Raw genomic sequence first — 25,166 nt, 5'->3', positions numbered from 1 at the left:
TATTATGAAAAATATAAAAATACCATGTCATGTCATACATACATCATATAGTTATAGGAAATTTTCTTTTGAAAATTATTTTTTTTGATGTATGTCATAGCGTATTATGCATCATGTTTAATTCCTTGCAATTAAGGACCAATGACATTCACTAACAAGTAACATCCTTGGCGGATGTTCATAACCATCAAAATGCCTAGGTAGATATGCATGATCCCTTAGTTTAGGGCAAAACCAAATATACATCTCACAAAGAACCATAAGGTGACTTGTATGTGATTTAGTATACATTAGATACAAGTGAGATGTTAGGATGGTGAATGATCCTGTCTGAGAAGCTTGACAAGACGGAGATCCGGGAGAAAAAACCTACCGCTGGTGAAGAATAATACCTGTAGAGCAACGATCCGAGAAACCCAAAGCGGATCGGAAAGAATAGAGTCACCGAATGCCCTCCTTGCACGAAGACCCGATGACGAGAAAGAAATCCAATCGAAGAGAAACCAGACTCGGAGCTTCCGGGACTTCCTGCGCACAAGAGACCAGCCAACACTATCGTCAGTGACCTAAGACCGGGGTGGGAATCCCTGGATAGGGCCTCCGATGCTCAAGTTAGTGATCTCCCTTGGTGTGGAAGAAAGAGGAAGAAGATGAACAGTGGTTGAAAATTAGGGTTATGAATGTGCGCAATGATGTGAACTTACCCAGCCAACGGAGAGGATTCCCCTTTTTATACCACTTCATATAACCTCCGTAGTCATGAAGTGGACCCCGGCTTGTTAGAGTTTGTTATAAGATGACGTAAGTTGCGTACTTGCGGTAAATGATTTTTAAGGAATCTTTTTTGTACCCCATATGTACCTTCTTTGTCGTCTAGTACCTGCAAAATAGTCTAAAAACACATTTCCCGCCAAAACATATAATACCTGCTATACAATCATATATTGCAAATATCTTCATTAACTATTTTATTTAAAATATTTATTTCTATCCTGTTTCACGGGTCCTTTAAAGTGTTTATATCGTTCCTACTTGCCCCTCCTGTTTTTGCTATATCATAGATAGCTTAATGTATCCATGTTCCTTGTATCAATCGGAGCTGGGCTTAACTAGGTTTGACCAATTATTATTACCTCTCATGAGGCTCCTGGAGTAATGCTTGTCCGGGTTCCTTTATGTTTATTATTCTAGCTGACAATGGGCTATATTTGATCAAGTATCTTTTCAAGGTATTAGTCAGCCCGACCGATATTGACTTTCCTTTTTAAAGGCATGTTTCGGTTGATGCTAGTCTATTCACTAGGAAGTATATCCCGGCCGATATTGGTCTACTTCTTTTGAGGTATATGCTGATCGATATGAGTCTGTCTCCCTAAAGACATATCCCGGCCGATATTGGCTTTCCTCCTAAAAGACATGTTTTGCTCGATACTGGTCTATTCACTAGGAAGTATATCCCGGCCGGTAATGGTCTACCTCTTTTGAGGTATATGCTGATGGATATGAGTCTGCCTCCCTGAAGACATATCCCGGCCGATATTGGCTTTCCTCCTAAAAGACATGTCTCAGTCGATACTAGTCTACTCACTCGGAAGTATATCCCGGCCGATATTGACCTTCCTTCTTAAAGGCATGTCTCGGTCGATATTGGCCTACTTCATTTAAGGCATATGCCGGTCGATATTAGCCTACCTCCTTTGAGGTATATCCCGACCGATGTGTGCTTTCCTTCCTGAAGGTATGTCTCGCTCGATATTGGTCTACCTCCTTTGAGGTATATGCTGATTGGTATGGGTCTTCCTCCTTGGAGGCATATCCCGGCCGATATTGGCCTACCACTTTTGAGGTATATCCCGGCCGATATTGGCCTATCTTCTCCGTTTGGTTATCTCCTTTCCCTTCCTTATCGGGGACCCATGAAACCTAACCCATATCACTAGCCTTCCCTTCAAGTCTAGTAGAAGGAGGTGTAGACGACTGACTAGACACAAGTCTAATTTTGTTTTTTCCCTACCCATGACTCTGCCACAGGTACTGAAGTGACCTTACAAATTTTATGTATAACTATCTCATGGACCTGCGTACAGTGATCCCATGAACCTTAGTATAGTGATTCCTTAGGTCCCTTAATCCTTTAAATAGGGCTAGAACCTTCTCTTCGTTCATCACCTACTTCAGTTCTTTTCCTTCCCTGCTGATCTTTCCTGCTAAGAGTATGACCTTGGATCCCCCTCTTTGGGGGCGACTTTTGTTGGACAAGGCGAGATCTATATATGAGTTTATTCAAGTTTTTGCTTTGGCTAACTCTAGGGTTCGAGAATCTGTCCCAAGAGATGAAGTTTCTCAAAGTCCAGAATTTTCAGCCAAAGATGCCAATGTTCTGAAGGCTCAAGAAACTTCAGAGAGGTTTTTACTACTCATGGAGGGACAACCACATAGCCCCTGGGTATCAATACGAACGCGTAGCCCATGCTACCCTTGGGTTAAGCTTGGTGGCTCTAGTTGCAGAACTCCATGGCTTGAGCAGGAAAGGGGGTTCTTTCGGTCACCTTTCCACCAGGGCATGAACAAATTTGTCCCTCTTTTGCTCATGTGCCCATTCTGCTTCATAGTTTCCTTCATCTTGGCAAAATATTGTTGCTTCTGCACCTTGACAAGCTCGGACGAGCTTCCTCTGCGCTAGGTAATATATTCTTACTTCTGCTCCCTAGTAAGTTTGACTACAGGGGGATCGAAATCTTCTAAGTATTCTGAGGGCTTGTGTTTGTAATTTTTGTTGACCTTTTAAGGTCTGATGTTTTGGGAAGAATATATAATGTTATGTATTTGATCAGACTCTAAGTGTAAAAATAATCTTTTATATTGAATCGAGTGACTCTATTGAATCCCTCTAATTAATAAGAATAGATGTGATGTTGTGCCCATTACCCGTTCGTATATCCCACGTGTCGTTATCTCGACAAATATTTTTCATTTATGATAGCCAAGGTTATCTTGACTGCTGGAGTACTTACTTATTATAGATGACGTTATATTGACTGATATTCGCTTATTTATCATAAACAATGTTATTTAGACCGATATTATACTTGTCTATCACAGCAAAAGTTATGTCGGCTGATATAAGTAAAATTATCTTGATCAATGCTAGTTTACACTTTATAATGATATTAATTTAAAACATGTTATACGCCTAAATAGCTCTCCTTAAATTTTCTTGTCCTTAGCCTAGGCTTAGTCAAACTCGGTCCCTCTCCCTTTATTATGCCTAGTAAACTACGTCTCCTTTCAAAACTTCCTGGTTTGTGATTGGCTCTTCCTCTGGTAAGAGAATGTTGGAAGCGTACAACGAGATGTTACCAACCCCAACGTGATCCGATCTGTCGCATCCAATATAAATGTTTCTTTATGATTATGTGACACATACTTTCTCTCTCTGCCACGTCATGTAAGCCTTTGCCCTTTTTCCTGTAATCCTCAGCGTCTACTGAGATAAAAATATTTTGATCTGATGACGGCTATGTGTTTTTCAAACCCTAAACCCTTTGTCTTCTTCTCAACTTTGTCCTTGCTTTTCTTGACTTAGCGTTCTTTTCTTGCTGCAGTTTTTGACCAACCTCATGCTCACCGTTTATCGGCGATCTCTTTTTTTGCTTTCAGTAAGTAATCTATTGTTCTGCTAGCCTTTACTCTTGTCTATGGCTGAGGAAGCAATTGCTCCTTGGTATGTCCAAATGTCTTCTTCCTTTGATAAAAGTGCTAGGCTTACCATCCGTCATCAATATGAAATCCCCAAGGAGTATAGCATCTTAATCCCGAAATCAGATGATCGTCCTCATCGTCCCCCTGCTAATTGCGTGACTTTTTTCAAGGATCAGTTGATAGGAGGTTTAAGATTTCCCATTCCTCCTTTCTTGATCGAAATAAGTCAGTATTTTGATATTCCTTTGCAACAGTTTGCCCCTAACACCCTTCGTTATCTATGTGGTGCTTACATGATGTTTCGTCTGCTAGATATCCCTCCTACTCCTCAAAATTTCTTCATGTTTTCTTACCCAAAGTGTTCGGAACCTGGTGTTTTCTTGTTCTAGTCCCGGACTAAAATGATTCTTTTTGAGGATATGTCTTCATCTCTTAAAGCTTGGAAATCCCGCTTCTTCTTCATAAAGTTCCCAGGACCCATTCCTTAGTCTTATGCTTGGAAATCCTCCTTACCCCCCTTGCCTGATGTCAGGGAGTTTCATCTTCATCCTTCTTTTCCTATTTATTGTGAAAAGTTGTTAAATCGTCGACTTTCTATTCCCAAGTGGCTGAAAGTCGATCTTCTATACTTGTTCAGCTTAAGCCCCGTCAAGCCTGATACACAAGGCTCTTTAGGTAAAACCTTGTTTCTTTCTCGTTGATTTTAACTAACTAAACTATTTTTCTTCTCTATGTAGTGGAGAGCTTTTATAATTCTTTGATCGATGAAGAACTGCGTCTGGTGGAGGATGCAATTCGCGCTAAAGAAAAAGAGCTTCTGGCTACTATTACTCCGCCGCCTCCAATCGAAGAACCAGCTCTTTTAACTAAGGTACCCAGCTCTTCGGGAGTTCTTGAGGCTCCTGAAGGTCTTCCCACAGAAATCCCTATTGTTTCTTTGCCCGTTGTGGCTTCACCAGTGGCTACTGCTACCTCATCAGCCGCCCCTCTCCCTGTTATTGAACTCACGTCTCCTGGGAGTTCTGGTAAATCAATAGCTGAAGTTGTTATCGGCAAATGACCTGGGCGCAAACTCACCCAGGCTCCTCCTCCCAAAAGGAGACTTATCCTTCCAGCCGACGAACTTATCTCGGAAGGTTTTGTTCCTACCGACCTTCCTTCCCATGAACCTACTTTGGCTGAGCTCTATCCTTCTCTCACTTTCTCTGCCTCACCCTCTTCCAGCACTAGCGCCCCTGGTGATGTTTCGTTTACCTTTCCATTGTCTATTCCCGAACTCGGATCCTTACCTTCCTCACCTTCTTCTTATTTAGTTTTTGCTCCTCCTTCTATTCCTACTTCCTCCTTTTCCACAGGTTCTTTCGCCATTCCTGTCCTCCCCATATTGTTAAGAGGTCCTTTTGCTAATGCTTGGGATAAAGTTCGTCCTATTTTTGAAGAACTTACCACCCCAGAAATAATTGACCGTTTTTCCCATAACGAGAATCAGGTATGTTTGTTAACATTTACCTTTTATTCCCCAGTGATTATGTTATAACACTTTATTATATTTCTAGCGATGGATAGAAAATATGGGCTTGTCTCAGCTATTGCATAATTTATATAATGAGAACAAAAAGCTGAGACTTGAGAACGACAAGCTGAAACAGCAGGTTACCGAGTTATCTTCTACCCCATTTTCTATCTCTTCCCAGAAACAACTTGAAGGCCAAATTGAAAGTCTTCAAACACAGTTCAAATCAGCTACGGATCTTAACCAAGAATTAACTTCCAAGATTGGCAAATTAAAGGTTGATTATGAATCGGAGTTGGCTGAAAAACTTAAAGCCTTACAGCTGAAGGATGATGAAATAACTTCTTTGAACACCTCCCTAAATTCAGCTAAAATCGAGGTCTCTATCAAAGAAGACGAACTGAAGACTTCCCAGACAACTTTGGTGGTCTACAAGGTGAACGAAGATACTCGCTACAAAGAAAGGGCCACCACCATGATTGAATCCACTGAATTCAATAGGTCGATCGCGAAGTCAATCTTAGCAGCCTTTACTGCAGGAGCTAAAGGGGCGGTTCAACAATTGTGGGAGGAAAATTTCTTATCTCGTGATCCCCCTCCCAACTTCCTAGATCGTCGCAAACTGATTGATAATAGGCCTCCTGATCTATTTCCTCAGCTGACCTTAGTATGACTTTCTTTTATGTCTTAAATTTGAGTCCCTGTAAGGGGGACCGAGACTTTGTGATGACAATCTGGTGGACTCATGTAAAGTTGATTATCCCCTCTCATTGTTAAACTTGCTCTTTCTTATGACGATCATCTGTTTTGTTTGAATATGTTGAATGTCACTTGGCTGGTCATCATAAAACCTCACCCAACATATTATTATGTTTATCTATTTATTCCGACCATTCCATCGTGACCGGGCGGTATATATCAACGTTGATGAATACCGTCCGATACTGCATAGGATAATTGTGTCCCATTCGATCTAACATAGTCCTATGGCACTATTCTCAATATCGGTCAATTTGTTCTACTCGATTGATTTACACTCGTATTTATGTATGTCAGATTATGTATTATATTTAACCAAATTTCATATGGTTTCATCATAGTGCATGTCACCTGACTCATCATGGTAAACCTTTGGTCGACATATCTGAATAGCCTTTATCTCGGTCGATCCCCTATGGCCGACCGATTCACATTTACATTTACGAATCTCGTCCGGTATCCTATAATCAAGTCCTGTCTATCGACTAATACCTCGTATCTAACTTTTGCCCGGTCTATTATGCTCATTTGGGTTTGTTATTTTATTAAACAAGTAATCCAACTTACAGTACCTGATCGATTTTTCTTATATTCATTGGACTCTCTTAAGAATTAAAATTATATCTAGGGAAACTTTTTATATTTTTCGAGGAAGATTACTTAACTCAACCTCTTTTTCTTGGGATTCATTTCCCTTTTTGGAATTTGATTTTATCTTTTAATGTCATTACCCATTTATGACGATTGGAATTTCGAGTACTTTTTCTTTTCCTGTTTCTTCTACTATCTTTATTTGGGGGTTTTAGCACAGGACCGAATGGAAAACAAGGGTTTTAAGAAGTTTTCTCCCGCTTTCCCACTTTTCTCTTCATCTCCCTCGATTCATCTTCCTTCTACTGTTTCACCATGGCGATTTCCCCTCCTGCATGGTTCCTTTCGTGTGCTTCTGATCTTACAGAGACAGAAGAGGTGGATTTGAAGGCGACTTATGGTCTTCCTTATTATATAGCTCGCCCTACTCCACTAGATAGTCCACATCTTCCTCCTTTAGGGTATATATTTATCTTCCGAGAACAAGTTCTACAAGGTTTTCGATTTCCTCTTCATCCCTTTTTATCTGATGTTAGTGTATACTTCAATATTCCCCTCAACCAGCTTATCCCTCAGTCTTTTTCTATTCTCGTGGGTTTTATTGGGATATCTAAATTGCTAGATTTTCCTTTATCCCCTCGTCTTTTTCATCACTTCTTCACTCCAAGTCAGATAGACGTGGGCGTCTTCAAGTTTTAGTCTCGCCCTAAGGTTATTTTGTTTAACCGCATTCCCCCTCAAGGGGAATGATGCCATAAATTTTTCTGTATGCGTCTCCCTTCTCCTCCTCCTTTCCTATCCAATGGATATACGATTTACCCCCGTTCCTAGTACCCATAATCTCCTCAATGATCTCTCTATTGCTTCTGCTATATCTAAATTGAGGGGAGCAAAATTTAGCTTACCGTATTTGATTGTGGAGGGTTTAATGTTCCCCTTTGGGATAGGTAACATTGACACTTCCTTGGATGGTTCTTTCGGTATGTATAAACATTTCATGCTATATTTACTGATTAGTATATCTCCCTTATAATGGTGCTTAATTTCTATGTTTCAGCCGATGCTCTTCTTCCATCCTTCATGTACAGAAATACTATCATGACTAAGTCTTTTGTAAATAATCTCGGAGAAGAGTGGCTACGAATTCGATGAGCTAATCCTAATCCCTCTACCTTGGGCCTGCTGTCTAAAGAAGAGCAACAAGAAGAAGCTGTCGTAGCCATGGAAGAGGAAGAAGAACAGCCTTTCGTTGCTTTAATCAAAAAGGCAAGGCTTACCGAGAATGTACCCTTTGGTGATCTTTTTGGTACTTTCGTGCAAGCTCCTCTTGTTCCGGCGCATGTTTCTCTTGAGAGAGGTAAGGCACCAATGTCTCCAACCCATATTATCTCTAATCCTACTCTTAGGATGATGAGACCTGGTCTACTCATCCCCTCTTCTTGTGCTATTATTTCAGCTCCTTCTGTTTCTGCCTATGCTTCTGAGATAGCCATTGTCCCTTCTATGTCTTCTCCACCTCTTGCATTGGCCTTGCCCCCTTTGGCTCCTGAGCCACGGGCAAAACGAACACCTTGCCAGAGATCTTCTCCTAGTGTCGGGCCCTCGGCAATTCATGTTTCCACAACTGAGTCAGTATCCCTTGCATTGCCACCTTCCATCCCATCTAGTTCTTCTTCTGCTGCTCTTGTTTCCACTACTTCTTTCCCTTCTATTGCATCTTCTTCATCCCTACCTCCTTCTCCTTCGATCTCCTCACCTTTATTCAGACAAGCTTTGGGTCTGCCTTCTCAAATGGGGCAAACTTCTGATCCCCTTAGTTACGGTTCCCTTCAGTTACAAGGATTGTTGGCTGAATCTTGGCTACATAGCCAAGAGCAATTGAGGGGCATCAATATTTCCGATCGAGCAAACAATCACAGTCGTTAGGCGGTCGCTGTAAGTATTCTTAGTCACACACTATTAACTTCTTCTCACTATCTATAATTGTATCATTATTTCATTCAGTTCCTTGCCTCAGTCTTCACATAGACCAGCTACTTATGGCTCAGGATCGGGAGAACACTAAGTTGAAAGCTCAACTAGAGACACTGAAGGCTACTTTGCCTCCTTCTAATAATGACCTGGCTCAGTTGCAAGAGAAAGTGGCCTTGCAAGATCAACAATTAAGGGTATTGAGACAGGAATTACAGGAATCACAACAATTATTGAAAGACAAAGAGTTTGCAAGGAGAACTTTGGAGCTACAGGTGGATCGATTACACTCGGATCTTCGACTGGAAATTGCTTTAAAGGAGAAAGCTCTCTTAGACGCTTCTCATAAAAGTCTTATTTTAGAGAAAGTAGAGAAGTTTCATAATGTCTGTCTTTCGGAACAAGCTCAAGACCTAGCCTCTCATGATTTCGCTATCCTACAGGAACAAGAGCAAAGAAATGCTCAAGATGTTGAGTTGTCACTGCTCCAGAAGGAATTGGAACAACTAAAATTAGAGAAGGATGCTTTAAAAGATCAAAATACTAAATTACAAGCTGATTTTCAGAGTTATAAGGAGCAAGAGAAGAACCAATGGGAAGAGTGGCGTCTGGCTTATCTAATGTCTCCGGCGTTTGCCCAAGAATTTGTCCGTCGAATGGTGGGTGCTCTAAATCATTCTGTGTCGGGAATTCTCCAACCATTGAGAGAGGGCGGTTATCTACCTAAGGAACCTCCCTCTTCTTTCATAAGTCGTCGCAGACTTAACAAAGAACTACCCGCAGATTTAACAAGTTCTTTTAATTAATCACGTCTATGCATCCAAAAAGATTGGCAATGAAAAAACTTGTAATGGAAAAACTGGTAATGAAATGAACTATAATCAAAAACTTTGTAATTAAGTGATCATGATATATGGGAAAGTTTTGATACTTACCTGTTTCTCTTTTGTGTTAATTTGAGAATGCCTCCTTTGAAATGCTCCCAAGTATTGAGTATAAGTTTTATTCGAGAATTCCTTGCTTCCTTTTTGAAGTTAAACCTTGTCTTAATAAACTCCTTCGCAGATAATATCTTTCATGACCACATAGCTTTAATCAGTAGACTTTTCCGTAATCTTTCTATGTTTCACTCAGATAAGAATGTGCCTAGTATGCTTCATATTTCAAAAGAATGAACAATCCCGAGCGATTTTATATAAGGCACTGCATAAAAACTCCTGAGTTCCGAGCTGAGTATAATACTCTGGGTGATTTTAAATAAAGATTTCCATGTGAATGGGCCTCCAGATAGAAAATGTGACATATGCATAAATTCCCTCTTGAATGCTGGCTTCTGACTTAGTATAAAATGTCAACCGATTTTTGTGAATAAATCCAAATAACTTTGCATTTACCATGCCAATATAATCCCGATCGATTAGGCTTTGTGATAGTTTAAAGTCTCCGGTTCTTCCCATGAAGACCCGTCCGAGTTACTTCATGAGATTTCCCGATCGACTATGTTCTGTGATAGTTTAAAGTCTCCGGTTCCTCCCATGAAGACCCGTCCGAGTTACTTCATGAGATTTCCTGATCGACTATGTTCTGTGATAGTTTAAAGTCTCCGGTTCCTCCCATGAAGACCCGTCCGAGTTACTTCATGAGATTTCCCGATCGACTATGTTCTGTGATAGTTTAAAGTCTCCGGTTCCTCCCATGAAGACCCGTCCGAGTTACTTCATGAGATTTCTCGATCGACTATGTTCTGTGATAAGTTAAAGTCTCCGGTTCCTCCCATGAAGACCCGTCTGAGTTACTTCATGAGATTTCCCGATCGACTATGTTCTGTAATAGTTTAAAGTCTCTGGTTCCTCCCATGAAGACCCGTTCGAGTTACTTCATGAGATTTCCCGATCGACTATGTTCTGTGATAGTTTAAAGTCTCCGGTTTCCCCCATGAAGACCCGTCCGAGTTACTTCATGAGATTTCCCGATCGACTATGTTCTTATGTAAAATTATAATGTTTGTACTGACCTTGTAATGGTTTTAAAACTTCTGGGTTTTTCTTAGGGGAGTGGAATAGGTCTTTAGTATTCCCCACTGTTTGATCGTTTGAATAGATTATAAAAATTCTGCTGATACTTCTCAATCTGTGTGAACCATATTTATTTCTTTGGCGATGTTGGTCTTGCATTGTATTTATTGAAAGAAATAGAGTACATAAACTGTAAGCATACTTGTCCTCAGTTTGCCAGGAACTTACTTCAAATAATTACGATTTGTTCCTTCAAACGTATTCTTGAATGGTATGATCTTGTCAGGTTCGGTAAGGTTGTAAATGATTTGCACTCCAAGGACGTTCAAGAATTCTTCCTTCAGTATCCTGGAGATAATATGAACCTGATGCAAGCTTTTCCACCACTTTGTAAGGTCCTCCCCATTGTGGTGCCAACTTACTAACATCCCCGACAGGTTTGACATGCTTCCATACTAGATCTTCCACTTGGAAAAATCTGGGGATGACTCTTTTGTTATAATTTTGCCTCATTCGTTGTCGATATGATGCGAGACGAGTAGCAGCTTTATCTCTAATTTTCTCTATCAAGTCCAGCTCCATGAGTCGTCAACCCTCATTATCTGCATCATATAATTGTCTTCTATCAGATTCTACTTCCACCTCAATGGGAATTATTGCTTCTCCTCCATAAACTAATTGAAAGGGAGTGATTCCTGTAGCTTCTCGAGGTGTAGGACGGTATGCCCAAAGAATGCTGGGTAATTCATCTACCCAGCTACCTCCGACATGATCCAGTTTGGTTTTTAAACCCCTTATAATTTCCCTATTGGTTACTTCCGCTTGACCATTACTTTACGGATAAGCTACAGAGGTGAAGGCTTGAATAATACCATAACTTTTGCACCAGTCTAAAATTCTATCCCCTTGAAATTGCCTTCCATTATCAGAGACTAATTTATGAGGAATGTCGAATCTGCATATGATACTTTTCCACAGAAATTTAATAACTGCATCTTCGGTAATCCGTGCAAGCGGTTCTGCTTCTACCCATTTAGAAAAATAATCCACTGCTATCAATAAAAACCTTCTATGTGCAGCTGCCATAGGAAACGGACCAACTATGTCCATACCCCATTGATCGAAGGGACATGAGACTATAGAGGTCCTCAATAACTGTGTAGGATGATGCAAGATATTTTGATGTTTCTGACAAGAAATACAAGTTCTTACCAACTTGTTGGCATCCTCGTGTAAAGTAGGCCAGAAATATCCTGCTAGTAAAATTTTGCGAGTCAAGGATCTTCCTCCTATATGACTACCACATGAGCCTTCATGAACCTCCTTTAAAATAAATTGTATATCTTCTGTGCCAATACACTTGAGTAGAGGTCTAGAAAAAGCTCTTTTATATAATTGTTCTCCTATCATAGTGTATTGAGCATCTCTTTTCTTAAATATCTTTGCTTGTTCGGTATTACTCGGAAGAATACCCTGCTGTAGATACAATATGATTTGGGCCCTCCAGTCGTCATGTATTTCAGCATTAGCTTATCTCTCGATATAAGATATTAACAAAGCTTGCTCCACGGGTCGATCCAAATTCCATGGTGTTATAGCGGAGGCCAGCTTAGCTAATTCATCTGCTACCTGATTCTCAGATCGAGGAACTTTTTGTATATTTACTTCTTGAAACTAGGACTTTAACTTATCAAACGCCTCATCATATAACTTGAGCCTGTCATTATTAATTTCAAAGTTACCTGATAGTTGTTGGGCTGCTAATTGAGAGTCAGAATAGATGAGGACCCGAGCTGCTCCTATGTGTCGAGCAGCTTGTAATCCAGCTATTAATGCTTCATATTCTGTCTCATTGTTAGTGGCTCTACAATTCAACCTGATAGAAAGTTGGAGTCTATCTTCCCTTGGAGATATAAGAAGAACCCCAATTCCGCTACCTTGTCTGGTTGAGGAGCCATCTACATAAACTTTCCAAATATTTTCTTCCTCAGGGCCTTGAACTTCTATAATGAAATCTGCTAGAGCCTGTGCCTTGATGGCCGAGCGAGGTTGATATTATATGTCATATTCACCAAGTTCAGTCGTCCATTTGATCAGCCAACCTGATGCCTCTGGGTTAAGTAACACCCGTCCGAGGGTACTGTTGGTCAATACAACAATTTCATGTGCTAAGAAATATGGGCGCAACCTTCGAGCAGTCAACACTAATGCGTAAGCCAACTTTTCTAGTGTAGTATATCTACACTCAGCTCCTTTTAATATGTGGCTAGAGAAATATACAGGTTGTTGTTCCTTTCCCTCTTGCCTAACTAATACAGAGCCTACAACATTTTCATTAGCTGACAAATATACCCAGAGGGTCTCTCCTACTATAGACTTAGCTAATACAGGAAGAGTAGACAAGTAATCTTTTAACTCTTGGAAGGCCTTATCACATTCCTCGTTCCACTAAAATTTGTTTGCCTTCCTGAGTATTTTAAAGAAATGGAAGCTACGATCGGCCGACCGGGAAATGAACCTAGACAAGGTTGTAATCCGGCTAGTAAGTCTTTGAGCTTCTCTCATGTTGCGTGGAGGCTCCATGTTCTGAAGTGCCTTGACTTTGCTCGGGTTGGCCTCTATTCCTCGCTCAGACACCATATACCCCAGGAATTTTCCCCCTTTTGCTCCGAATAAACATTTGCTCGAATTCAACTTGAGCCCATATTGTCTCAATGTCTTTCAGGTCTCCTCTAAATCCCTGCACAAATCAACAGCTTGAAGAGACTTAATTAAGATATCATCAACATATACTTCCATATTTCTTCCAATCTGCTTCTGAAAGACCTTATTCATAAGCCTCTGATAAGTTGCTCCTGCATTTTTTAGTCCAAAGGGCATAACGTTATAACAATAAGTACCTTCAGATGTTATAAAACTGACCTTTTCTTGATCCTCTTTAGCTAGGGGGACCTGATGATAGCCTTGATAAGCGTCCAGCATAGAGATGTACTCACACCCAGCAGTGGAGTCTACCAGTTGATCGATCTTGGGTAATGGATAATAATCTTTTGAGCAAGCCTTGTTGAGATCCCGGAAATCAATACATACTCTCCATTTGTTTCCTGGCTTGGAGACTAGAACCACATTAGCTAACCAGCTAGGAAATTGTACCTCCCTGATGTAACCGGCCTCCATGAGCTTAGTTATTTCTTCTTTGATGATTTGGTTCTGTTCTGCGCTAAAATTCCTTTCCTTTGCATGATCGGGCGGGCATCTGGGAAGACATGTAAAGAATGCTCCATGACTGCAGGAGACACGCCTGAGACCTCTTTGGGCGTCCAGGCAAATACATCATTATTCTTCTTTAGACATTGCACCAGTTCGGCTTTCAGCGTGGGGTCAAGATCAGCCGCAACATAAGTAGTTGCCTCAGGTCATCCAGTCTGAATCTGAACTTCTTCCTTCTCTTCATAAACCAGCACAGGCGTCTTTTCTTGGATGGCATTGACTTCTGTTTTTTGAATTTTTCGGGCAGCATTAGCTTCAGCCCGAATGATCTCTACATAACATTTTCTAGCTGTCTTCTGATCACCTCGTACTTCTCCAACCTGATCATCAACGGGAAATTTAATTTTTTGACAGAAAGTAGAAACGACCGCCCTAAACTCGTTTAAGGCCGGTCGACCCAGTATCACATTATAAGAGGATGGGGCGTCTACCACCATGAAATAAGATCTCCTTGTTCTCATCAGAGGCTCCTCCCCTAGAGATATGGCCAACTTTATTTGGCCCAGCGGTTGTACTTCGTTGCCCGTGAATCCATATAAAGGAGTGACCATCTGTTGAAGTTCACTCGGGTCAATCTGTAATTGATCGAAAGCCTTCTTGAATATAATATTGACAGAACTACCCGTGTCTATGAAGGTACGAGAAATAGCAATGTTGGCTATCACGGCTTCGATAATCAGGGCATCATCATGGGGTATTTCTACCCCCTCAAGATCTCTAGGCCCAAAACTTATCTCGGGACCAGCTGCTCGTTCCATCCTGCACCCCACAACATGAATTTTCAGTCTTCGGGCATGTGCTTTCTTGGCCCTATTAGAATCTCCATCGGTGGGCCCGCCCGCGATCATATTGATATTACCCCGGGCGGCATTACTCCTATTTTCTTCTTGTCGGGTTGTCATGGCTTCAGAAGGAGCCTTTTCCGACACCTGGCTTGTACCGGCCGGGGTAGGCAATGTCTCTTGCCGAGGTTCGACCGGGCGATATTCCAATTTAAGCGGGCTTTGCTGCCTGGGGTACTGCTACCGATAATAATTTTGCCTCTAATAGTGCTCCTTGTTTGCTCTTTTATTTCTTAAAACAAAACAATCTTCAGTATGGTGACTGTTAGTTTTGTGATAAGTGCACCATCTTCTTGGTGCCTCTGACTGTATCTCCACATATTGTACTGCTTGCGGACGATATTCTAGATGGCGATGAGGTGGATGAACTACCCAAGGTCCCCTGGGTGGTGGAACAGGAGTAGGAGCCTTTTCCTTAATTGGAGTAGGAGAAGAAGTGGTGCTCTATTTTCTGCGGGCGGCTTGAGCTTCCTCAACATTAATAAATTCAGTGGCTCATTCAATTAAGGAGTCAAAATTGGCAGGAGGATTTCTTACCAGATCTTTAAAGAAATCATTATCATTTAAACCCTGAGAGAAAGCACTCACTAAGATTTCAGTAGTAGCATTAGGTACATCGATAGCTACCTGATTGAACCTTTTGATGTAGGCTCGGATGGACTCTTTGGATGCTTGCTTAATTGAAAAAAGACTACAAGGAGTCTTATGATACCTTTTGTTGCTAGAAAAGTGATGCAGAAAAACCTTCTTGAAGTCTTTGAATTTTCGGATGGACTTTTCTAGCAGTCTCTTGAACCAACGTTGTGCAGCTCCTCCGAGGGTAGTAAGAAACATCCGACATTTCACCCCATCAGAGAATTGTTGTAATAATGCTACGCTCTCAAATTTTAATAGATGATCTTCTGGATCTGTTGTTCAATGTACTCGTCGATCTGAAGATTTTGATACCGCTTAGAAAGCGGATCATCTAGTACACTTTGAGAGAATGGGGAGATGACTTTTTCTGGTGAGCTATCACTGGTTAATATTTTAATCTTACTCTTTTCTTTGTCCGGTGCTTCACCAGAAGATTCTTGGAACACGGGCCTTCGACTCCCTTGCTCCATGGGAGTACGAAGAAAGGCTCGCGAATGTCACGTCGGAGAAACTGCAGCTAGAGGAAAGTATGCATGTTCCTCTTCTTCCGGCTCCTTTCCTTTTCGACGCTCAGTAGTTGAAATCGCTGGATTATGAGCTGTTGGCAGAGTAGCTCTAGTATGAGCTTGAAGTTGTTGTTGTTGTTGTTGCAAGGCTTTCTGGACATGAGAATTAATGAGGAAATCCAGATTTTCACGACTAATGGTAAGTAGGTTTGATTTTCCAGCCTCTTCCATCTTGTAGTCCCAGATTCAGGTGAAGTTCCCACAGACGGCGCTAAATTTGATCCTGTCTAAGAAGCTTGACAAGATGGAGATCCGGGAGAAAAAACCTACCGCTGGTGAAGAATAATACTTGTAGAGCAACGATCCGAGAAACCCAAAGCGGATCGGAAAGAATAGAGTCACCGAATGCCCTCCTTGCACGAAGACCTGATAACGAGAAAGAAATCCAATCGAAGAGAAACCAGACTCGGAGCTTCCGGGACTTCCTGCGCACAAGAGACCAACCAACACTATCGTCAGTGACCTAAGACCGGGGTGGGAATCCCTGGCTAGGCCCTCCGACGCTCAAGTTAGTGATCTCTCTTGGTGTGGAAGAAAGAGGAAGAAGATGAACAGTGGTTGAAAATTAGGGTTATGAATGTGCGCAATGATGTGAACTTACCCAGCCAACGGAGAGGATTCCCCTTTTTATACCACTTCATATAACCTCCGTAGTCATGAAGTGGACCCCGGCTTGTTAGAGTTTGTTATAAGATGACGTAAGTTGCGTACTTGCGGTAAATGACTTTTAAGGAATCTTTTTTCTACCCCAGATGTACCTTCTTTATCGTCTAGTACCTGTAAAATAGTCTAAAAATATATTTCCCACCAAAACATATAATACCTGCTATACAATCATATATTGCAAATATCTTCATTAACTATTTTATTTAAAATATTTATTTCTATCGTGTTTCACAGGTCCTTTAAAGTGTTTATATCGTTCCTACTTGCCCCTCCTGTTTTTGCTATATCATAGATAGCTTAATGTATCCATGTTCCTTGTATCAATCGGAGCTGGGCTTAACTAGGTTTGACCAATTATTATTACCTCTCATGAGGCTCCTGGAGTAATGCTCGTCCGGGTTCCTTTATGTTTATTATTCTAGCTGACAATGGGCTATATTTGATCAAGTATCTTTTCAAGGTATTAGTCAGCCTGACCGATATTGGCTTTCCTTCTTAAAGGCATGTTTCGGTCGATGCTGGTCTATTCACTAGGAAGTATATCCCGGCCGATATTGGTCTACTTCTTTTGAGGTATATGCTGATCGATATGAGTCTTCCTCCCTAAAGGCATATCCCGGCCGATATTGGCTTTCCTCCTAAAAGGCATGTTTTGGCTGATACTGGTCTATTCACTAGGAAGTATATCCCGGCCGGTAATGGTCTACCTCTTTTGAGGTATATGCTGATGGATATGAGTCTGCCTCCCTGAAGGCATATCCCGGCCGATATTGGCTTTCCTCCTAAAAGGCATGTCTCAGTCGATACTAGTCTACTCACTCAGAAGTATATCCCGGCCGATATTGGCCTTCCTTCTTAAAGGCATGTCTCGGTCAATATTGGCCTACTTCCTTTAAGGCATATGTCGGCCGATATTGGCCTACCTCCTTTGAGGTATATCCCAGCCGATATGAGCTTTCCTTCCTGAAGGTATGTCTCGCTCGATATTAGTCTACCTCCTTTGAGGTATATGCTGATTGATATGGGTCTTCCTCCTTGGAGGCATATCCCGGTCGATATTGGCATACCTCTTTTGAGGTATATCCCGGCCGATATTGGCCTATCTTCTCTGTTTGGTTATCTCATTTCCCTTCCTCATCGGGGACCCATGAAACCTAACCCATATCAGTGAACAAAACTCAAGATGTTGATTCAGTGCATCTTGTTGAGTTTTAGGTTCATCAAAACACATAGTTATGTGTTTTCCAATAATTGGGAAAGCTAATATACAAGTCATGTGCATTGAGCCCAAAGAACATGATTGGATATTGGTTTTGAAAATTATTTTAAATGGCTTTTGGAAAATCTTGGTGAAGACTATCTTTTGATAGTATTCATCATTGAAAAGTTGGCCACAAACTAGGAGAAAACATTGAAGTTTTCAAGAGTTTTCAAATTTGTGTCAATCTTTGAAAATAGGAAGTATTTGTTGGAGTGTATACTAAAAGTCTAGCTTTTATAAACATTTATTTTTGAAATAAAAGAATCACATTAGTCAATATCTGCATTTATTTGTTAAATGTAATTGTTCAATTAATTTATATTGTAGACAACATGGTGTGTGGTGTCACACACAGAAGATCATGTTGTCGGTTCTTTATAAATTATAAATAGTTTCTCATGACTAAGATGGAAAGAAACAAACCATTAGAATAGTTGTAGTGTAATTAAGTATTGGTTTATCTTGACTAATAAATTACACTGGTACACTCTAAGTGTGTTGAGTAGGACCATTTTAGGTAAGTTCTTTTTGTACTGACTAAATAAAAGAACTAGACCTTATTTATTGTGGAAGTGTGTGCTCTTAATCCTAATATAATAACAAGCACATATATTTAATATTTATTTCTTTGACTTATCAAAGGGTGAGGTTTAGCTCGATAAATCAATATGCCCGATAAGTTGGGAAATGATATTACTTATAGTGTGTGTTGTTGATTATAGAAGAAAACTGTGTGTTGGATAGAGACCGCGCTAGAGGGGGTTAATAGCGCTCGTGGCTATTTCGTCCGATTATCGGAAAATTATCGGAGTAATTAAAATGCAGCGGAATAAAATAAAGACAAAGACACAAAGGGATTTACTTCGTTCGGAGCCTAAGGCGACTCCTACTCGAAGGCCCGCGATCCTTGATCGCTTCTGGTGGGCAACAACTATAAGCTCGATAAGAATTACAAATTACAAATGTAACAGCAATTAGAATAACTTTGTACCGACAACTTAAAGAAGAGAAAAACGAAGCTCCGGGTCGTCGGAATGTTGCAGCAGCACTTCGGAATGACTTTGTTAGCAGCACGTTGAAGAAGGAAAGCTCAGAACTTGATACCTTGAAGTGCTGGTCGAAACCCCCTTATAAAGGGTGTTCAAGGCGCCTTGAAGGCTGTTCAAGGCGCCTCCATGCTGCCTGGTCTTTCGCGTGGATAACATCTGATCTGGTCGAACTTCATCCTCTCAAGGCGCCTTATAGCCCTCTCAAGGCGCCTTCCAAGGCGCCTTCTACCTCCAGTGGTGCTTCGCAGCCAGGCGCCTCCAAGCTCCATGGAGGCGCCTCGGACACTGTTCATCCGAGGCTTTAGGTTGCTCCTTTGCATCTGCAAGATACGTTAGTCCCAAACACTATCCTGCAACACAAAGTTAGCACAATAAACATGATAAATGAAGTATAGACAGTCTCCGGACTGTCCGAGTCTGACTTCGGGTTTCCAACCGGAAGCCCTAGGTCGACCCGACGCCTACTGTTCCCTCTACGGGGAACGCGTCCTCACCTACTCCACTCAGGAGATTTACCTGTTGCCAGTGCGATCCTCCAAATCGACTGGACTTTTGCTCAGCACTCGATGCTTCCGGACTTTCTGCTGGACATCTGCTTCCCCGGCTAGTCCAGTCTTTCACCTGGTTCGCGACACCAGGACTTTCCACCTAGGGTTACCACCCCCTAGGACTTTTGCCTGAAGACATCGACCTACCAAGACTTTCCGCATAGGGTTACCACCTCCTATGACCTAGGGTTACCACCCCCTAGGGTTTTACCCTTTGCCTAACTGCAGCTAGGACTTTCCTGAAATCCTCAAGTAGACTTGTTAGACTACAGAACATCTTAACTTTGAATTCTTTGCCATTATCAAAACACGAGCTCGATCGTCGGATGCTTCCCGCACCAACAATCTCCCCCTTTTTGATTATGGCAACTCAAATTCAAAGTTAAGTAACAAACGAATAGATAGACATTTTTAACACAGGCAAATCTGCTAAGTATAGATGTACAAAGTAACTAAAGCAAATTTGCCTTATATGCTCCCCCTTAACTTTTGCTCCCCCTTAACTTTTTGTTTACATTTTTGCTACTCTCCCCCTTTGCCATATATCAAAAATGGGCAATAATAGATATTTGATTGAGTTGTACATGATTTTACTAAGGTCAACAGGTTAACTAAGTTCAACAGGGTTTGAAAGTTAATGTCAATTGGAACTTAGTTTCAATAATATTTTAAATTTTAGGACAAGGTTATTCATTCAAGTTCAGTTGATCCTTAAGTCCAAGCACAAGTCATGTTCACTAGATTGATTTACTAGATTGATACCAATTGTTGGATCGAGACCGCGCTAGAGGGGGGGGGGGGGTGAATAGCGCTCGTGGCTATTTCGTTCGATTATCGGAAAATTATCGGAGTAATTAAAATACAGCGGAATAAAATAAAGACAAAGACACAAAGGGATTTAATTCGTTTGGATCCTAAGGCGACTCCTACTCGAAGGCCCGCGATCCTTGATCGCTTCTGGTGGGCAACAACTATAAGCTCGATAAGAATTACAAATTACAAATGTAACAGCAATTAGAATAACTTTGTACCGACAACCTAAAGAAGAGAAAAATGAAGCTCCGGGTCGTCGGAATGTTGCAGCAGCACTTCAGAATGACTTTGTTAGCAGCACGTTGAAGAAGGAAAGCTCAGAACTTGATATTTTGAAGTGCTGGTCGAAACCCCCTTATAAAGGGTGTTCAAGGCGCCTTGAAGGCTGTTCAAGGCGCCTCCATGCTGCCTGGTCTTCCGCGTGGATAACATCTGATCTGGTCGAACTTCATCCTCTCAAGGCGCCTTATAGCCCTCTCAAGGCGCCTTCCAAGGCGCCTCTAGTGGTGCTTCGCAGCCAGCTCAGCTTTTGCACCCAAGGCGCCTCCAAGCTCCATGGAGGCGCCTCGGACACTGTTCATCCGAGACTTTAGGTTGCTCCTTTGCACCTGCAAGATACGTTAGTCCCAAACACTATCCTGCAACACAAAGTTAGCACAATAAACATGATAAATGAAGTATAGACAGTCTCCGGACTGTCCGAGTCTGACTTCGGGTTTCCAACCGGAAGCCCTAGGTCGACCTGACTCCTACTGTTCCCTCTACAGGGAACGCGTCCTCACCTACTCCACTCAGGAGATTTACCTGTTGCCAGTGCGATCCTCCAGATCGACTGGACTTTTGCTCAGCACTCGATGCTTTCCGGACTTTCTGCTGGACATCCGCTTCCCCGGCTAGTCCAGTCTTTCACCTGGTTCGCGACACCAGGACTTTCCACCTAGGGTTACCACCCCCTAGGACTTTTGCCTGAAGACATCGACCTACCAAGACTTTTCGCATAGGGTTACCACCCCCTATGACCTAGGGTTACCACCCCCTAGGGTTTTACCCTTTGCCTAACCGCAGCTAGGACTTTCCTGAAATCCTCAAGTAGACTTGTTAGACTATAGAACATCTTAACTTTGAATTCTTTGCCATTATCAAAACACGAGTTCGATCGTCGGATGCTTCCCACACCAACAATCTCTCCCTTTTTGATTATGACAACTCAAATTCAAAGTTAAGTAAACAAATGAATAGATAGACATTTTTAACACAGGCAAATCTGCTAAGTATAGATGTACAAAGTAACTAAAGCAAATTTGCCTTATATGCTCCCCCTTAACTTTTTGTTTACATTTTTGCTACTCTCCCCCTTTGTCATATATCAAAAATGGGCAATAATAGATATTTGATTGAGTTGTACATGATTTTACTAAGGTCAACAGGTTAGCTAAGTTCAACAGGGTTTGAAAGTTAATGTCAATTGGAACTTAGTTTCAATAATATTTTAAGTTTTAGGACAAGGTTATTCATTCAAGTTCAGTTGATCCTTAAGTCCAAGCACAAGTCATGTTCACTAGATTGATTTACTAGGTATCAGAGCCCTAAAGATCAAAACATTCTTAACTAGAAAATTGAGTATCCTTTACCAACTGTCTAACCTTTAGTTACTTGCTCATTGTCTACAGGACAATAGCTTTCACTTGGTTAGTCAAGTTAAGTTATTTTGGTCCAGTTAGACTTGGCTAGAGCTGGAGGACTTAACTTGATTAATGTATATTGCGTATTTAACGCCCAGACTCATATTGATGCACAGATATAAGCATTCTTGAGTCCAGGCTATACCCTATGCATCTCACGTCGTTCTATGTTTTTCAATCACAATCAAGGTAAACCTAGGTGTTTGTGAGATGCTCTGGCTTAATTCTAGGGGAACATGATTTCTAGGGGGGAAACCTAGGCTATTTCAATTTTTTTGAACGATCTAGGAAATTGGGAATTTTGCAAATTGTTTTTCCTAGAATTTGAAAAAATGATAAGTAAATCCAGAATTTAAAAAAATCTAGGAAATTAGAATTTTTTAAAATGATTTTTCCTAGAATTTTAAAAAAAGGCAACAAAATGAGACACCTACTCTCAAATAAAACACATAAGTACTTAATAACATGTCCAAACAGTCTAATAGATCCAGGATACAAGTCAAAAAGATTAGTAAGAGAGACAGATCCGAGAAGTGAATGACATAGCCCAAATATCTAAGAGACAAAATCAAGCCGGTGGGTCATCAGCTGGAGGATCGGCTAGAGGCTGTCCCTGACGCCGAAGCTCGCCTCGGAGAGATACGAAACCAGCAACCATCTCAGATCGCATAGATCGAAGAAAGCGATGGCTATCTAGTACAGCCCGTCGCGTCTGAGTGGTCTGGACCTCGAGGCGAGTGAGTCTGTCCTCGACAAAGAGTGGTGCTGAAGATGAAGGCCCGGCTGAAGTAGAGGGTTCGGCAGGGGTGGAAGGATCTGTGAAAAAATCCTCTGCCAGGAAATCGGGACACTCCTCATCTGCATCTGGTGCATCCTCGGCTGCTGGAGCACCAGGGGCAGCAGCTGGTGGTGGTCGGCCCTTCCAGGCCAGAATCCCATCGGCAGTGACCTCGGCCCCTGCTAACCTAAGACTACGCTGACCGACCTCATCGTAAATGGTAAGTGGGATCAGTACCCCTCTAGTGATGTCTACTCCAGAGCTGGAGAATATCTGGGTCAGGATATGGCAATAAGGCATATGAACTACTCCAGATGTAACTGTGCTGGATGCAAGAATAATGTTATGAAACATATGGAGGGCTATATCTATGTCAAGGCACTGGGTGAGGGCGTACAAAAAGAATGAATGGGATGGTCGCATCGTCGAGACGTCTCGAGATGATAAGGGTAGTATGCAAGCTGTCAGGACTCTGTATATAGCATAATCCTGAACTCGAAGAAGTGTGGATCTGAACTCTGTCAGGCCCAAAGGTCTCTCCTCCCCAAAGAAATGCATGTAGATATCGTCTAATGTAATGTGTGAATAGGGATCGCCAAAGGATAGGGTCCTACTCGGGTAACACAAGAACGTACACTCAGACTCTCTAAGCTCTAGGCTGGTGCGAAGTAGGGAGGGTGTCAGCTGAAGATCAGTACCACCAACTCTGGTGGAATAAGTTCTATCATCAACCTTTTCAAGGTTGTGATAGAACTGGGCACACAGATCTTGGTTGACTATAGTGGTACAGTCAACCAATTTATCTAGATGATAGTGATTTATCATCTCGATAGTGGGTTGACAGAATTCGGACAAAAATTCTCGACCAATATACCTAGGTTTAATTGACTCAAAAGTATACCTAGAGAAATCTATCCTATGCTGTTCCGAGGGAATCTCGGGTCCGTGGAAGGGGCCCTAGCTTGCGTAGTATCCACAATACGACGCTTCCTAGGAGGCATAGCTAGGAATGAAGGGGAAGGAAACGGGTAGAAGGCGCCTTGGTTGGGAGGAATCGCAGAAATTGGCGGCTTGCGGCAAAACACGAACAGAAGCAAGAATGCTTCTGTTCGTGACAAAAGGAAGGTTTTAAGGCGCCTTAAGATCCCTTTAGGGTGCCTTTGGAGGCGCCTTAAGGGCTCCTTAAGGCGCCCTAAGTGGGCGGCGGGAAATTTCCCGCCGTTGCTTGAGGGCGCCTCCTCTTAGATGGAGGCGCCTTCGGATGCTACGTGTCCAATATTTTTTTTATTATTTTTTATTTATTTATTTATTAATCAACACATTTCTTATAGATTAGTTTTGATAGGGAAAAATATGGTTTTAGTGTTAATTAATTTTTAAGTGTTTTAAAATAATTTTCAAATTTAAGTTTAAAATAATTTTGAAATTTCAGTTTAAAATAATTTTGAAATTTATGTTTTTAAAACAATTTTGAAATTTGAGTTTTTAAAACAATTTTGAAATTTAAGTTAAAATAATTTTGAAATGAAAGTTTTTAAAACAATTTTGAAATTTAAGTTTTTAAAACAATTTTGAAATTTAAGTTTCTAAAACAATTTTGAAATTTAAGTTAAAATAATTTTGAAATTTAAGTTAAAATAATTTTTAAATTTAAGTTTTTTTTAAAATAATTTTGAAATTTAAGTTTTTAAAATAATTTTGAAATTTGAGTTTTTAAAATAATTTTAAAATTTAAGTTTTTAAAATAATTTTGAAATTTAAGTTAAAATAATTTTGAAATTTAAGTTTTTAAAACAATTTTGAAATTTAAGTTAAAATAATTTTGAAATTTAAGTTAAAATAATTTTGAAATTTAAGTTTTTAAAATAATTTTGAAATTTGAGTTTTTAAAATAATTTTGAAATTTAAGTTTTTAAAACAATTTTGAAATTTAAGTTTTTAAGACAATTTTGAAATTTAAGTTTTTAAAACAATTTTGAAATTTAAGTTTTTAAAACAATTTTGAAATTTAAGTTAAAATAATTTTGAAATTTAAGTTTTTAAAACAATTTTGAAATTTAAGTTTTTAAAATAATTTTGAAATATAAGTTTTTAAAACAATTTTGAAATTTAAGTTTTTAAAATAATTTTGAAATTTAAGTTTTTAAAACAATTTTGAAATTTAAGTTTTTAAAAAAAATTTGAAATTTAAATTTTTAAAACAATTTTGAAATTTAAGTTTTTAAAACAATTTTGAAATTTAAGTTTTTAAAATAATTTTGAAATTTAAGTTTTTAAAATAATTTTGAAATTTAAGTTAAAATAATTTTGAAATTTAAGTTAAAATAATTTTGAAATTTGAGTTTTTTAAAACAATTTTGAAATTTAAGTTTTTAAAACAATTATAATTAGAATTAATTATCAATTTTTTTAATTACTTAGTCATCTCACCCGAACTAAATTTTCAATCAGGGAATCCTATAATTTTTGTGAGATGAATTATGGTTAAATTTTTAGGGTAAGAT

The sequence above is a fragment of the Zingiber officinale genome, chromosome 7B (assembly GCF_018446385.1).
Source record: "Zingiber officinale cultivar Zhangliang chromosome 7B, Zo_v1.1, whole genome shotgun sequence".
Lineage (NCBI taxonomy): Eukaryota > Viridiplantae > Streptophyta > Magnoliopsida > Zingiberales > Zingiberaceae > Zingiber > Zingiber officinale.
This window is presented reverse-complemented; position numbering follows the sequence as displayed.